Raw genomic sequence first — 15683 nt, 5'->3', positions numbered from 1 at the left:
GAGTCCAGCGGTGCGTTTTGTCCTGTGCTTTGTTCTGCTAAGTTTATATTTATTTCAAAAGTATTAAAAATTCTTCCATAAAAAGAAAAAAAAGAAAAATTCTACAAAAATCCTTTTACATTAATATAAAAAAAAAAAGCAAAAAAGTCCTTGCTGAGTCCAGCGGTGCATCAGTCCAGTGCTGTGTCCTTGCTGAGTCCAGTGGTGCATCAGTCCAGTGCTCTGTCTTTGCTGAGTCCAGTGGTGCATCAGTCCAGTGCTCTGTCCTTGCTGAGTCCAGTGGTGCGTTTTGTCCTGTGCTTTGTTCTGCAAAGTGCATATTTCTTTCAAAAATATTAAAAATTCTTCCATAAAAAGAAAAAAAAAGAAAAATTCTACAAAAATCCTTTTAAATTAATATAAAAAAAAAAAAGTCCTTGCTGAGTCCAGTGGTGCATCAGTCCAGTGCTGTGTCCTTGCTGAGTCCAGTGGTGCATCAGTCCAGTGCTCTGTCTTTGCTGAGTCCAGTGGTGCATCAGTCCAGTGCTCTGTCTTTGCTGAGTCCAGTGGTGCATCAGTCCAGTGCTGTGTCCTTGCTGAGTCCAGTGGTGCATCAGTCCAGTGCTCTGTCCTTGCTGAGTCCAGTGGTGCATCAGTCCAGTGCTCTGTCCTTGCTGAGTCCAGCGGTGCTTTTGTCCTGTGCTTTGTTTTGCTAAGTGCATCTTTATTTTAAAAGTATTAAAAAATCTTCCAAAAAAATTATAATTCGACAAAAATCCTTTTAAAAAAATAGAAAAAAATATTCTAAAAAGTCTAAAAAAAATTATTGCAGTCCATTAACATTAATACTGCAATCTATTAAAAATTGTTCACAGTTCTTGCAGTATTTAAAAAATAGTACTGTAATAGAACGTGTGCTGCATATAATGGAGTACCAAAATTTGGGGGATAAAGTAGGGAAAGACCAAGACCCACTTCCTCCTAATGCTGAAGCTGCTGCCACTAGTCATGACATAGATGATGAAATGCCATCAACGTCGTCTGCCAAGGCCGATGGCCAATCTCCTAGTAGAGGGCATGTAAAATCCAAAAAGCAAAAGTTCACTACAATTAGTAAAAAAAGAAAATTGAAAACATCTGAGGAGAAACGTAAACTTGCCAATTTGCCCTTTACGACACGGAGTGGCAAGGAACGGCTTAGGCCCTGGCCCGTGTTCAGCACTAGTGGTTCAGCTTCACCCAAGGATCTAAGCCCTCCTCCTCCCCCCCCTCCAAAAAATTTAAAAGAGTTATGCTGTCAGCAACAACACAGCAAACAACTCTGCTGTCACGATCCGCCTGGCAGCTCCTACCTTTTGGACTTTATTATTTGTATTTGTTCTTTTTATGTGTTTGCAGCAGTACCTCTGATGTCCAGAGGTGCTGCTATTGTGCATTTCTTGTGCTTTAAGGGTTAACTTTTCTGTTCTCCAATTATTCCATGCACCTGGGTGTGGTCTCTTTTTCCCTTTATATACCTGTTACTCCCAGCACACAGGGCTGGTTATTGTTGTCCCATCCTGTGATGTCATATCCTTGTTGCAACCTGTGGATTCTTCCTCCTGCCTTGCTTCTCTGGTTCATGCCTGCTTGGAACCTGTTCATACATCCTGCTTCCCTGCATTAGCTGTTTACCTGCTGGTTTCTGAACATTCTTATTATTTCCTGCATCAGCTTGCACCTGGTATTTACTACTGCTCTCGATTACCTGCTGTTTATACTTTTCTGCAAATAAACAGAGTGTTTTCACCATATTCGTGACTCCTAGCTGTACTCCTGTTGTAACCGTGACATCTGCCTTCTAAACAGATGACATCACAAATCCCCAAGGCGAGTCCAAGGGTGTTGGTGGTTTGCGAAGCCTTACCTTCCCATCACTGTACGGGAAGAGGTGACTCCATCCACCATTTGCAGCACACCCTCTGCATATGTTGGAAGGATGACCCACACTGTCGCTCCAGATTTGGATAATCAAGGTGTCAAGGAGGCTATTGATGTAGCTGGCATTGTGGAGGAACTTGATGAGGAGGATGCTGATGTAGTTATTTTAAATGAGGCACCAGAGGGAAAAAAAGTGGATGTCCATGGGATGAAAAAGCCCATCATCATGCCTGGTCAGAAGACCAAGAAATGCACCTCTTCTGTCTGGAGTTATTTTTACCCCAATCCGGATAACAAATGTCTGGCCATATGTAGCTTTTGTAAAGCTCAAATAAGCAGGGGTAAGGATCTTGGCCATCTAGGGACATCCTCCCTTATACGTCACCTGAATAACCTTCATAGTTCAGTGGTTAGTTCAGGAACTGGGGCTAGGACCGTCATCACTCCAGGGACACCTAAATCCCTTGGTCCTGTTGGATACACACCACCAACACCCTCCTCGCCAACTTCCTCCACGATCTCCATCAGATTTAGTCCTGCAGGCCATGTCACCAGCCAGACTGAGTCCTCTTCAATACGGGATTCATCTGAGGAATCCTGCAGCGGTACGCCTACTACTGCCGCTGCTGCTGTTGCTGCTGGTAGTCGGTCATCTTCCCAGAGGTGAAGTCGCAAGAATGCTACGTCTTTCACCAAACAGTTGACCGTCCAACAATTGTTTGCCATGAGCACCAAGTACGACACTAGTCATCCTATGGCAAAGCGGATAACTGCGTCAATAACAGCAATGTTGGTGTTAGATGTGCATCCGGTGTCCACCATCAGTGGAGTGGGATTTAGACGGTTGATGGAGGTATTGTGTCCCCTGTACCAAATCCCGTCGAGATTCCACTTCACTAGGCAGGCGATACCAAAGATGTACAGAGAAGTACGAACAAGTGTCCTCAGTGCTCTTAAAAATGCGGTTGTACCCACTGTCCACTTAACCACGGACATGTGGACAAGTGGTTCAGGGCAAACGAAGGACTATATGACTGTGACAGCCCACTGGGTAGATGCATCACCTTCCACAGCAACAGCAGCAGCTGCATCAGCAGCAGCATCTCCACAATGGCTGCTCGTGCCAAGGCAGGCAACATTGTGTATCACAGGTTTTAATAAGAGGCACAACGCTGACAACCTCTTAGAGAAACTGAGGGAAATCATCTCACAGTGGCTTACCCCACTTAGACTCTCCTGGGGATTTGTGGTGTCAGACAACACCAGTAACATTGTGCGGGCATTACATATGGGCAATTTCCAGCACGTCCCATGTTTTGCCCACACCGTTAATTTGGTGGTGCAGCATTACCTGAAGAGTGACAGGGGTGTGCAGGAGATGCTTGCGGTGGCCCGCAAAATTGCTGGACACTTTAGGCATTCTGCCAGTGCCTACCGCAGACTCGAGATACATCAAAAAAGTCTGAACCTGCCCTGCCATCACCTTAAACAAGAGGTTGTGACGTGCTTGAACTCCACCCTCTATATGCTGCAGAGAATGGAGGAGCAGCAAAAGGCCATTCACGCCTATACAGCCACCTACGACATAGGAAAAGGAGTGGGGATGCGCCTGAGTCAAGCGCACTGGAGACTGATTTCTGTGTTGTGCAAGGTTCTGCAGCCGTTTGAACTTGCCACACGAGAAGTCAGTTCCGACTTTGCCAGCTGGAGTCAGGTGATTCCCCTGATCAGGCTGTTGCAGAAGCAGCTGGAGAAAGTGAGGGAGGAGCTGGTAAACGATTGCGATTCAACAAAGCATGTAGCTCTTGTTGATGAAGCCCTTCGTACGCTTTGCCAGGATCCGAGGGTGGTCACTCTTTTAAAGTCAGAGGAATACATTATGGCCACCGTGCTGGATCCTCGGTTTAAAGCATATGTTGTGTCTCTGTTTCCGGCGGACACAAGTCTACAGCGGTGCAAAGACCTGCTGGTCAGGAAATTGTCCTCTGAAGAGGACCGTGACATGCCACCAGCTCCTCCATCAGTTTCTTCCACACCTGTGGCTGCGAGGAAAAAGCTCAGTTTTCCTCAAAGACCCGCTGGCGGGGATGCTGAGAACATCTGGTCCGGACTGAAGGACCTGCCAACCATTGCAGACATGTCTACTCTCGCTGCATTTGATGCTGTCACATTTGAAAAAATGGTGGAGGATTACTTTGCTGACACCAACAAAATAGACATGTCAGACAGTCCATATTGTTACTGGCAGGAAAAAAAGGCAGTTTGGAAGCCCCTGTACAAACTGGCTCTATTTTACCTGAAATGTCCCCCCCTCCAGTGTTTACTCCGAAAGAGTATTTAGTGCAGCGGGGAACCTGGTCAGTGAGCGGCGAAGGAGGTTGCTTCCTCAGAACGTTGAATAAATGATGTTCATAAAAATGAATTATCAATTCCTCAATCAAGCACAGCACTGCCCTCCAGATAGTACAGAGGGACCTGTGGTTGTGGAGTCCAGCGGGGACGAATTGATAATGTGTGAGGATGAGGAAGTACACACTGAAGGGGGCCAGGAATCAGAGGATGAGGATGAGGACGACATCTTGCCTCAGTAGAGCCAGTTTAGTTTGTACAGGGAGTGATGAATAGCTTTGTTTGTGTGGGGGCCCAAACAAACCAATCACTTCAGCCACAGTTTTTAATATTTTCATTCTATATGTAGTTCCCAAAAAGAGGAACTGCCACTTCTATTGAATACTTTAATTGTATATGTAGTTCCCAAAAAGAGGAACTGCCATTTCTATTTAATACTTTCTTTCTTTCTTTCCGTATTTCCAAAAAAGAGGAACTGCCATTTTTATTGCTACGTATTATTTTTTTTGTAGCTCCAAAAAAAATTGGTGTTAGACGTGCATCTGGTGTCCGCCATCTGTGCAGTGGTATTCAGACCAGTTGAGGGTTTCATATTGTGGCACCAGTACCAAATTGTGTACCGGGGCCACTACACTACGCAGTCCAGATAGCTGTGCAGTGGAATTGAGACCAGTTTTTATTTTTTTATTGTGGCCCCGGTACCAAATTGTGTATCGGGGCCACTACACTACGCAGTCCAGATAGCTGTGCAGTGGAATTGAGACCAGTTTTTAATTTTTTATTGTGGCACCGGTACCAAATTGTGTACCGGGGCCACTACACTACGCAGTCCAGATTGCTGTGCAGTGGAATTGAGACCAGTTTATGTTTATTTATTGTGGCCCCGGTACCAAATTGGGTACCGGGGACACTCTACTACGCAGTCCAGAAAGCTACCTCGGTCCAACGATTTGGACTAAAAACAATATTGGGAAGTGTGAGGTGTTCCAAATACACTGGAAATTAGTGGAAATGATTGTTATTGAATGTTAATAATAGCGTATGAGTGAAAAACCAGCAAAAAACTAGATTTTAGCACTTTTTATGCTTTTTTAAAAATAAATCAGAACCCAAAACCATAAATCAGAACCAAAACCTTTCGTCAGGTGTTTTGGCAAAACAAATCAGAACCCAAAACCTCAAGCTAATCAGAAGCCAAAACCCAAAACACAAAACACTAAAAGTGCCCGGTGCACACCCTTAGTATTTACATAAAATAAATGTTTCATCATAACCTCATGGACCAGTTGGGATCAGGTTGCCTCCAAATTAGAGGCACCAGGGTAGAGAGGGTGATAAGCCCCACATCATCAATGAGAGCAATGTTAAACTGTACAAAAAAGTCCAGGCTGGTGCACAGGGCAGATATTTGATTGGTTAAAGGGACAAGGAGCTGGAGTGCCCCTGACAATCTATGTATAAAAATTGTATCATAAAGGCAGTTGAGCCCCAACTTATTTTCCACCTGGGTCTATCATCACTACCTCACTGTGATGTTACCAGCTCTTAATATATCTACATTTCATCTATAAACACCACTCTTCATATAAATCCTGCATGATGCCTATTTCTGCTGACTTCTTCTGCCCTGCAGAGCTGACACTCTAATCTATCAGATAGATATACCAGTGTCTGATCATGATTGGAGGTGAGCTTCTTTATGGTGATAGTGTTTAGTATCTGGGGGAACAGGAGATGTACAGGTCTCTGCTGCTGATCTGTGATGATATTCTATATGTCATAAGGGCCACAGTAATCATGGTGTAATATAAATGATAGCCACTTATTGTCATAATAATAATAATAATAATGTTACATCTTCAGCACACAGCGCATTGTGGGATGAATAAGTTATATATTATATGACAGAGTCTTACCTGTAGCTCCACATTTTTTGGGTGATTGGCCTGGTTTGGTTCTCGTACCAGCAATCTCTTTACCGTTTGAGTTGACGCACCAACACATACCAGTGCTGCCATGACACTGCTGTGGAAAGTAGTTGCCATTTTTATCACACTGAGGTACGTAACCTCCTATTAGGGGTTTTGTCAGTGCAAGCTCACGTTCCTTTAAGCAGCGAGTTTGAGGCTCTGAAATACATGTATGACAACACAATGTAAGATTTTTTGCAGCAGAGCGACACCATGTTTAATCTTTAGTTATTACATACAACACAGCTGTGCTCAAAAGTAGAGTAGAGCTGACTTCTGTCACTTCTCTGGTGGCAGAAGGTTTAATACATGGAAGATCGGAAAGAGTGGTGCACATGCGGTGTGGTAATGACTAATCTCATTAACATGCGGACACACTCTAGCTATTCCTCAACTCCCGCTCCTCGGTGGACTGTCAGGTAAAGCGACTGAATAAAGGCAAATATGGAGGAAGCAGCTGTTTGCCATAGAGACACAATTGTATTTCCTTTTTGTGGCATTTTGGGATAAATAATATCTTCTGATCGGACGTCAGTTTCTAAATTACTTCAGTAATCATTCTCTGAGGATAACAGGTCTGTTCCTGATAGGAGATGAGTTTCTATATAACATCAGTACTTGGTTTGAGCTACAACAGCTCCTTCTGGAAGTGCCAGAAGACTTTTAAACATGGAATTCTGTGGAGCAAAGAACCAGAGCTCTGGATGCATCTGTAATGGATTGCAGCCCTAGAGTCTCGTTCCCAACCCCTGATACTGACTTTGACATAGGCATCAGGGACAATGTCCTGAACCTTAGTTTTGGAAGAAGAATTAGAGACTAAAACTCTCAGCCCAGACTTAGTTGGTAAAAAGTGGAGAAGGGGAAGAGACCCCGCAACTGAGTGTACTATAAAAAGTAGAATCAGAAACTCATCTGATCCTCTTGATAGATTAAATAATCATTTGGGACAGGGGACTAGATTATTCCCTGCCAGCATGTGGGTGTGCAAAAAAGTATAATAAAGGACCAAATCCCCATTTTCATACATCCCCCGGCTGTCCTGTGAGACCCCTATACCTGCTGTATTCCTGTGTCCTACAGAAAAGGACTAACACTCTCTTCTATCCCAGGACTGTCCTGTGAGACCCCTATACCTGCTGTACTCCTGTGTCCTACAGATAAGGACTAACACTCTCATCCATCCCCCGGCTGTCCTGTGAGACCCCTATACCTGCTGTATTCCTGTGTCCTACAGATAAGGACTAACACTCTCATCTGTCACTCACCGGACCGTGAGTGCCTCTGCTCTTGTGCGTGGTTCTCTCTCCTTCCTGCCGGCGCCTGTCCTGAGCCGCGGCGTCCACCATCTTGATAGGACTGCGCATGTGCAGGATGCCTGAACTCTTATGACCTTGCTTTTAACTTAATTGGTGGATCAATCACCTTTCCCTGTTTAAGGCACCTGTGGGCGTTGTATCATTGCCTGATCTTGATTCTCACTCCCTGTGAGTCTCTGAAGGTGTTCCCTGTGTCCTGCTCATGTCTTCAGTTTACTGCTGGATTACCTGCTCTGCTCATCAGCGGTTCCCATATCCGCTACAGACTCCTAGCTCTCCTGCTCGTGTCTTCTGTTTCTTGCTGGATTACCTGCTCTGCTCATCGGCGGTTCCCATACCCGCTACAGCCTCCCAGCTCTCCTGCTGTGTCTGCACCAGGACAAGCCTCTCTACTCAGCGGCGGTATGCATACTTGTTATTGACTATTAACTGTTATCCTGCATATCTGCCTTGGACAAGTTTCTCTACTCAGCAGCGGTATACATACCCGCTATAGACTATTAGCTGTTACCCTGCATATATGTTTGGACAAGCTTCTCTGCTCTCCAGCTGTATACATACAGCCATATACTATTACTATTACTCTACTTATCTGCACCTGGACAAGTCCTCACCTCCTCGCAGTGGTACAACTTGCTATCCGCAGACCACTGACTTCCCCGCTACCTACCTGCACCTGGACAAGTCTTCCCATCACAGCAGTGGTACAACTTGCTATCCGCAGACCACTGACTCTCCCACTACCTACCTGCACCTGGACAAGTCCTCACCTCCTCGCAGTGGTACAACTTGCTATCCGCAGACCACTGACTTCCCCACTACCTACCTGCAACTGGACAAGTCTTCCCATCACAGCAGTGGTACAACTTGCTATCCGCAGACCACTGACTCCTCCGCTACCTACCTGCACCTGGACAAGTCTTCCCATCACAGCAGTGGTACAACTTGCTATCCGCAGACCACTGACTCTCCCGCTACCTACCTGCACCTGGACAAGTCTTCTCATCACAGCAGTGGCACAACTTGCTATCCGCAGACCACTGACTCTCCCGTTACCTTCCTTCACCTATTCACGTCCGCCCGGCTCTTCTTGGTTGATACCTGCCTCTGCACTATAGTTGCAAGTCGCTGACTTTCCTACCATTATAGCTGCGAGTCGCTGACTCCTATCTACTCCATTGACATTCTCTCTCCACCTGCTGTTGTATAACATTCCTACTATTCACCCTACTGCCCAGAGGATTGCTGTGTAAACCCCGCCCCTCTGGTAAGCATTATCATCTGGTGAATCCTGGGTAGAACTCCTAGTGCCCGTGACATCATCCATCCCACGACTGTCCTGTGAGACCCCTATACCTGCTGTATTCCTGTGTCCTACAGATATGTGCTAGCACACTATTTCATCTCTTGCTGCCCTATGTTGATCCCAGTGTACTGAGTCAATGCTCTGCCCACTACCTAGTAGCCCTCATCCTAAGTAAGTGTTCACATGTATCCAGCACAGTCAGTGGGATCCAGCCAGAGGTACAACATGCCTGTGAAGGAGCCTTTGGTGGAGGCAGCAATTATTATCCTGTAACTAGAGGTACCATGTTGGTACATAATTAACACAGCTGGTAATTGTCTGGCTTGGCCAAACAGCACCTGTTGGAGTGGTCAGTAATAGTAGGTTTCTTGAAATCCCAAACAATCTATAAGTCTCCAACAGGGAGGCAAAGCCCATATTGTCACATTGGTTTCTGGTCTTGATTGGATGATCTTCTGTATTGTGTCAGTAATAGGTCAATGAGGGAGGACGGGATATACCAGTGTCTGTTACTGATCCTGCATTTGTTTTAATCTCATTCTAATGCAATATATATATATATATATTACCTCATTATCTTAACATTTTATACTGCAACAAAGCAAATACTGTCTCACCATAAAATCACCATAATCGTTTAAATGAAAATCCACAATAAAATCTGGAAATAAATTTTACTACATATTTCAAAACAATACAATCAGAGTGAACTCATATTATTGCCAAAATTGAGAAAGATTTCCTCTAATATAGAATAAAATATCCAATATAAGATATTAGTGTCTGAATAGTGAGATGTGCTAGAAAGTAGAATCACAATCCAATAAAAAAACACTTAACAAAATACTGTTATCAAAAACCCTGAAACAAACCACAGATTTTATTGTTCCATGAAGGTGAGTCCTTTAGTCAAGGCCGTAACTAGGGCTGTGCGATAGGGGCGACCGCCCAGGGAGCAACGCTGAGGGGGGGAGCAATTTAGGAATGTTTTAGGTTCATTTGGTTCAAATTGAGGGCTAGGGGGGTGGCGTTGTCTTTCTCGCCACAGGTGCTAGAATTCTAAGTTACGGCTCTGCCTTTAGTGCTAATATAGAGATGGATGTAACTTGTTTGTGCAGCGTAAATTATACAAATTAGTTCTGCGCATACCCAGAGAAACACATACCTGCAGCCATGATCTGACATTAACGACCTCCTGCGACTGGAGGACAGGTTGGGGGAGGAAATGGACGTTCTCAGACACAAGCAAATTATACAGTATGTTGTAAATACTCGCTGATGGTAACGTTCACCAGCGCTAGATAGCTGCTTCTGATTACTGTGGATTTACCAATGAAACGGAAAGATGAGTATTTTGCAGCGCTTGTGTGTATATTATGATTTGGAACAATATTTTAGTATTTTTTTTAGAGATGGGCGGGCTCGGTTCCCCGAGATTCGAATCCTACCGAATTTGGGGTATCCGAGTACCGAGCCGAGTAGGCTCGGTACTCTCCCACCCGTTCGGTTTCGAAATCGAGGCAAAACATCATCGTGATGTATTCGTTTTTCTGAGCTCGGCTCTCGCGAGATTTGAAAAGCATAAATACCAGCCTCCACAGCAATCCTTTGCCATTTGACAGAGGGAGAAAGCAGGGTTAGGTCACACTGGCTATATCAGCGCAGGGACAGTGATTGATTGTATTCAATACCATTGAAAGCTTAATACCAGTTGTTACAGCAGTAAGAGGAGAAGAGAGGAGGGTTTTTGTTCAGTCTCTGGCACTCCAAGTGCTGTTGGGGTGTCCCCCATTCTTTTGCAGAAATTTATCTGGCTGTGAAAAAAGTCCTATTTTGCAGCAGTGTAAAAAAACTATATTTAGCACTCCCATTTGTATTTGGGGTGTCCACCATTCTTTTGCAGAAATTTATCTGGCTGTCAAATTTTGCTGCAGTGTCAAAAACAATTTGTAGCACTACAAGTGCTTTGGGCTCAAATGGATTCAAAGCAGTCCACATATGAGCAAAATGAGCAACCAGGTTCTGTCACCAGTCCTGATGGTAGTGTTCCCAGTACGTCATCTGGGAAAGGCGATGTCAAACTACACCATCTTTTGAAATCAGTCAAAAAAACACACACCAAAATTTTTTTTACCGTGTTGAAGCAAAAAAGAAGTGTAACTGAGGAAAAGTTAACTGCCGATAAAAAAAAAATTGCCAACATGCCATTCTACACACGGAGTGGCAAAGAGAGAATGAGGCCTTCGCCTTTCTCTATTAGTGGCAGATCCAAAAATGTTACCGAGCCTACAAGTGGTGCACAACTACTGTTACGCGTCAAAGCAGAGCTGCAAGATAACAGTAAGGCATTAGAGGATAATGTTTGCTCTGAATCAGAAATGACACCAATCCCTGTGGAGGGTCCATCCAACAGTGGGATGTCTAATCGTGAGCATTCTGTTTGTGTACCCATAAAGAGGGGCCCTTTCAGCAGTTCTGCTGATGTGTGCCTGAACAGCCCGAGTGTAGCCGCTGATACACAAATTGAGGATGCCACTTTGGAAATAGGAGAGGATGGGGGAGATTTGTGTAGGCGACGAGGGCGTTAATAAGGATGTTGATGAGGATGAGATTGTTTGTGTAATTTTTGTAGTGAAAATAATGTATAAAAACTGATTGCACGTCAGATGTCTCTATATCACAGATAGTTGGGGGCAATAGCTATAAGTATACAAAAATTGAGAGTATAACTCTTCTATAATATGTACACCCCTCTATGCTGTGTAGTTGCAGCGTCAATAATATAGTAAAGGGCAGCTGTATGGGTTATGGTTCTTTCCCGTGGATCCGCTGTTATAACGCTGTTTAATTGGATGTAAGTCTCTTTTCAAATATATACATCCCTCTGTAATATATAGTTAAAGCGTAAATGTTATAATAAAAAGTGGCTATAGGGGTTATAGTTCTCTCCCGTGAATGCACAAGCAGAATGAATTTTTTATGAAGTTGCTTTACAGTCTCTTTCTAAGACACCCAGGCCCTAAACTCAGATAAAGCTAAACTAAGAAAATGTAATAGTACTGTATGGGGGGTATTCAATTGTTAGCGTTAACGGGAAAAAACGAGCGCTCAAAAAATATTACCGTTTATATGGTAATATTGCGTGAGAAAAGTGTTAATACGGTAGTTTACTCGCGGAATTGCTGAGCGGCGAGCTGAAATTCCGCGAGTAATTACCGTATTAACGCTAAGATTTTTTGAGCGCTCGTTTTTTCCTGTTAACGCTAACAATTGAATACCCCCCTAAGTGTGTATTCCAGTGAACACACAAATCTGTGAATGAGCAGCTCCACCAATGTGTGAGTGACAGCAATTTGACTCCATGATAGTGCTGAATCTGCAGCTAACTGCAGGATGTGATGACATACCAAGTCTGTATTGTGTGAGTGACAGCAATCTCACTCCATGATAGTGCTGAATCTGCAGCTAACCACAGGATGTGATGACATACCATGTCTGTATTGTGTGAGTGACAGCAATCTCACTCCATGATAGTGCTGAATCTGCAGCTAACCGCAGGATGTGATGACACCATGTCTGTATTGTGTGAGTGACAGCAATCTGACTACATGATAGTGCTGAATCTGCAGATAACCACAGGATGTGATGATATACCATGTCTGTATTGCTCAAGGAACACGTCCATTAAGGCTTCTGCCTTAATCGTCGTAATTTCATTGCTTTTTGGAGTTTGAGTGAAAGAGTTCCAATAGTTTTTTTTATGTTTTAGATGGTGTGTAAGGAACCTTAACCGGACATGTTAAACCGTAAGGTTTTTGTCTATGGAATATATATATATATTTTGCCAAGCTTTGTATATTACCTTCTAATTTGTTTTTCTGTTTTCAATCTTTTTTGCATTATAAAAAGTTATTACAAATGTAAATGTATTTATTATTATGTAATTTAATTGAATACTGATTCTAATGTTTATAATGAACAATAAAATAAAGAAAAAGAAAAAAAATCGCCATAATCGACTAAATAAAGAAAAAAACTCCCAAAATTTCTGTGTATTTTAATTTATTTAAAATGAAAAATGATGAATCAGAGAAACCTCCTGATACAGTTGTTTTAAAAGGATATACTGTAATATAGAATATCACACACTCCAGTTTACAATAGTGTTTTTTAATAAAGACATGTACTAGAATATTGCATGGCAACAAATTGAAATATAAACACTTAAAAAAAAGCAAAAAAAAAAATGGTTTGTGAAAACCATCAAACACTCCATAGATTTTAATGTTCCATGGAGGAATATTGACTACTGTCCAAATAATGTCACAGGACTCTGTAGCTGAAGACACCATGTTCTGCTCAGTAGAGGGGATGAAATGCTAAGAAATATTTTGTAAAACATTTATTTAGTGGCTGACAAATCTCAGTCCTTGAGCCGAGGTAAAACAATAAATGTACTTCCAGCCAAATGTTATACATAATAGATCCATCAACCTACGGGCAATGTTGGTCCATAATGACCTCACCACTATTGTAGGGTGAATTACATGCAGACAGCAACTTAACTTATTTAATATTAAGCTGGGAAGAAGCTTAGGTCATGTTTAGATGTATTACTAGTGTAGGTGATGTGGCAGCATTAAATTTTGCTTGTGACACCTCACTGTTCTCTATTAGGACTACCAAGCAAAGATTTAGCAGCTATAGCAATATATACACATAATACTTTATGATACAGCGATTGTTGTCCGACCTTGGATAATATAAGACCCAGCACAACTCTACAGTCCGAACTAACAATAACCATCCAAACATCAAAAGCACTCCAGAAAAACCAGTAATAAAAAAATTATTACAAATACTAAATTAAATAAAACTACTAAAAATTCAGCCAAAATAAAACCATTCAGCCAAATATTATAATATTAATTAAACGGTCATGTAATACTGTAATAAAGAAGAGTGTATTAAATACAATCTAGAACAAATTGACTTAATAGTCTTTATAAAAATGCGTACTAGAAGATATATTGATAAATGTATCACATGTAATAAAAATTATTAAAACAATTAAAACAAGAACTATGCATTTTTTTTAGACAATTCACAGGTTCCATGTTTTATGCAGAAATATTGTCTACTCTCCAAATAAAACTCCATTTTCTTATCTCTTAAATATAGATATTGATTAATTATATTAATAGACACAGTCCAATAAACTGGTGAATATAAAGAGCCAATATAAACTAATAATCTAGGATAATATTAATACAAATAACAACAATAGAAATTACAGCTTTTAAACTATGTCACTTACTGGCAGTCACTGCTGAAAGCAGGACCAGCCCCAGGAAAAGCGAGAAAGTAGCTGTTCTCATGTCTGCTGTGAGTAAATCTGAGTTCCAGATCTGACACCATCATTTATACCAGGAGCTGTACGGGAAAGGGTGGGGCTGAGAGAGCAACCTGGTATTATTGGCTGATATATTTGTAATCACCACAATAAGATTGTAAATCTCAGCAGTGACATCCAAGTAAGTAATAAAATATATTAACTCTTTTGTTGTTCTTAACCTGATACAGGATATACTGTAATAAAGACCATGGGGTATATTTACTAAGCTGCGGTTTTGAAAAATCAGAGATGTTGCCTATAGCAACCAGTCAGATTAGGATTTGCTGAGTGTGATTTAGTAAAGATAAAAAAAAAATCAATTTTGTACGCATGTCGGGAAGTTGTTCCTGCTGTATTAGGTTATTCAAGTTTAAATGATGCTTCATAGCAATTGTGTTTGTAACATATAAAGTAAAAGGTTTTTGTACATGTTCTCAGGTTGGATGTAAATGTCTGAGGGGTGTGTCTGTTGTCAAGCGGACACATCTGCTACTCATTCAGACCTGGACTGTTATGAAATCACTGAAATAACAAGGCTATTGCCATTATCTGCCCTCAGCTGCACTGCAGCATCTTCCATAGAGATGCTGCTTGCCTCCTGCAGCTCCTGTCTGCTTAGAGCTATGGTTGGACTTTGCCATTCTATGAACTTGGCCTGCAGTACCCCTCTACCACCAGAGGTGCTGCTCTCTCACCATTGTACATACCACCTCACTAGCCGTAGTTACCTCACTCCCTAATAAGCACCCACACCTGCTCACTGCCTTTATAAGACTGCCTTTCCCAGTAATGTGTGACAGTTCATTGATTTCTTGCCTGCTGCTGCTGATTCTCCAGAGTATCATGTGTCCTGCTACAGTCTGATTTCCTGGTATTGACCATTGCATGTTCCTTGGCTTTGCTGTTTATCTTATTACACATAGCCATGCTCCAATCTTGACTATGCTCCAGCTGGTCCCCTGGTACCTTCATTGCTCTACTGGCTTTTGACCCTTAGGCTTGTTTGACCCTCCTCTATTCAGACACCAAGGGATCCATCCAGTGCCTCGTGTCTCCTGTCAAAACCTTGGCTCTTGTCTACAGTAGTTTCATCCAGTACCTCGTGCCTCCTAAGTAAACCAGGTAAACCTGGCATCTGTGATTCATCTATTGCCACGTGCATCCTGGTATCCAGTCTCCGTGGTAAATGTTGTGTCTCTATCCTTCTCTGCTTCTCCAGCTTCTGAGCTAGGTCTGGTATACGACAAATCTGTACTATCAAACTGTCATACTACTAACTGTTATACCTTTTTTGACTTCCTAAGTTATTCAGCTATATTGCCAGTCCTGATGTTGTATCTGCTGCCTTGAACTGTGTTGCCATTATCATTTACTGCACCATTCTCTGTCTTGGAAGTTCTGCCTAATAAAGACACTTTATTTTTACATTTTCAATCTCTCTGCAG

General features: G+C 42.5%; 1 long non-coding RNA gene across 1 annotated transcript in view; it reads right to left on the bottom strand.

The window, feature by feature from the left end:
• LOC142142582 (uncharacterized) overlaps positions 1–14228 on the bottom strand; it is a 32268-nt gene extending 18040 nt beyond the window's left edge. Inside the window, exons 1-2 of the long non-coding RNA XR_012689225.1 lie at positions 14161–14228; positions 6165–6377 (exon numbers count right to left, since the gene is read on the bottom strand). This is a non-coding gene — a long non-coding RNA (uncharacterized LOC142142582). The remainder of the gene's footprint in view (positions 1–6164; positions 6378–14160) is intronic.
• Between the last annotated feature and the right edge of the window lie 1455 nt (positions 14229–15683).

This window comes from Mixophyes fleayi, chromosome 3, assembly GCF_038048845.1.
Source record: "Mixophyes fleayi isolate aMixFle1 chromosome 3, aMixFle1.hap1, whole genome shotgun sequence".
Lineage (NCBI taxonomy): Eukaryota > Metazoa > Chordata > Amphibia > Anura > Limnodynastidae > Mixophyes > Mixophyes fleayi.
Note: the sequence above shows the minus strand (reverse complement) of the source record. Positions and strands in the feature narration are given on the sequence as shown.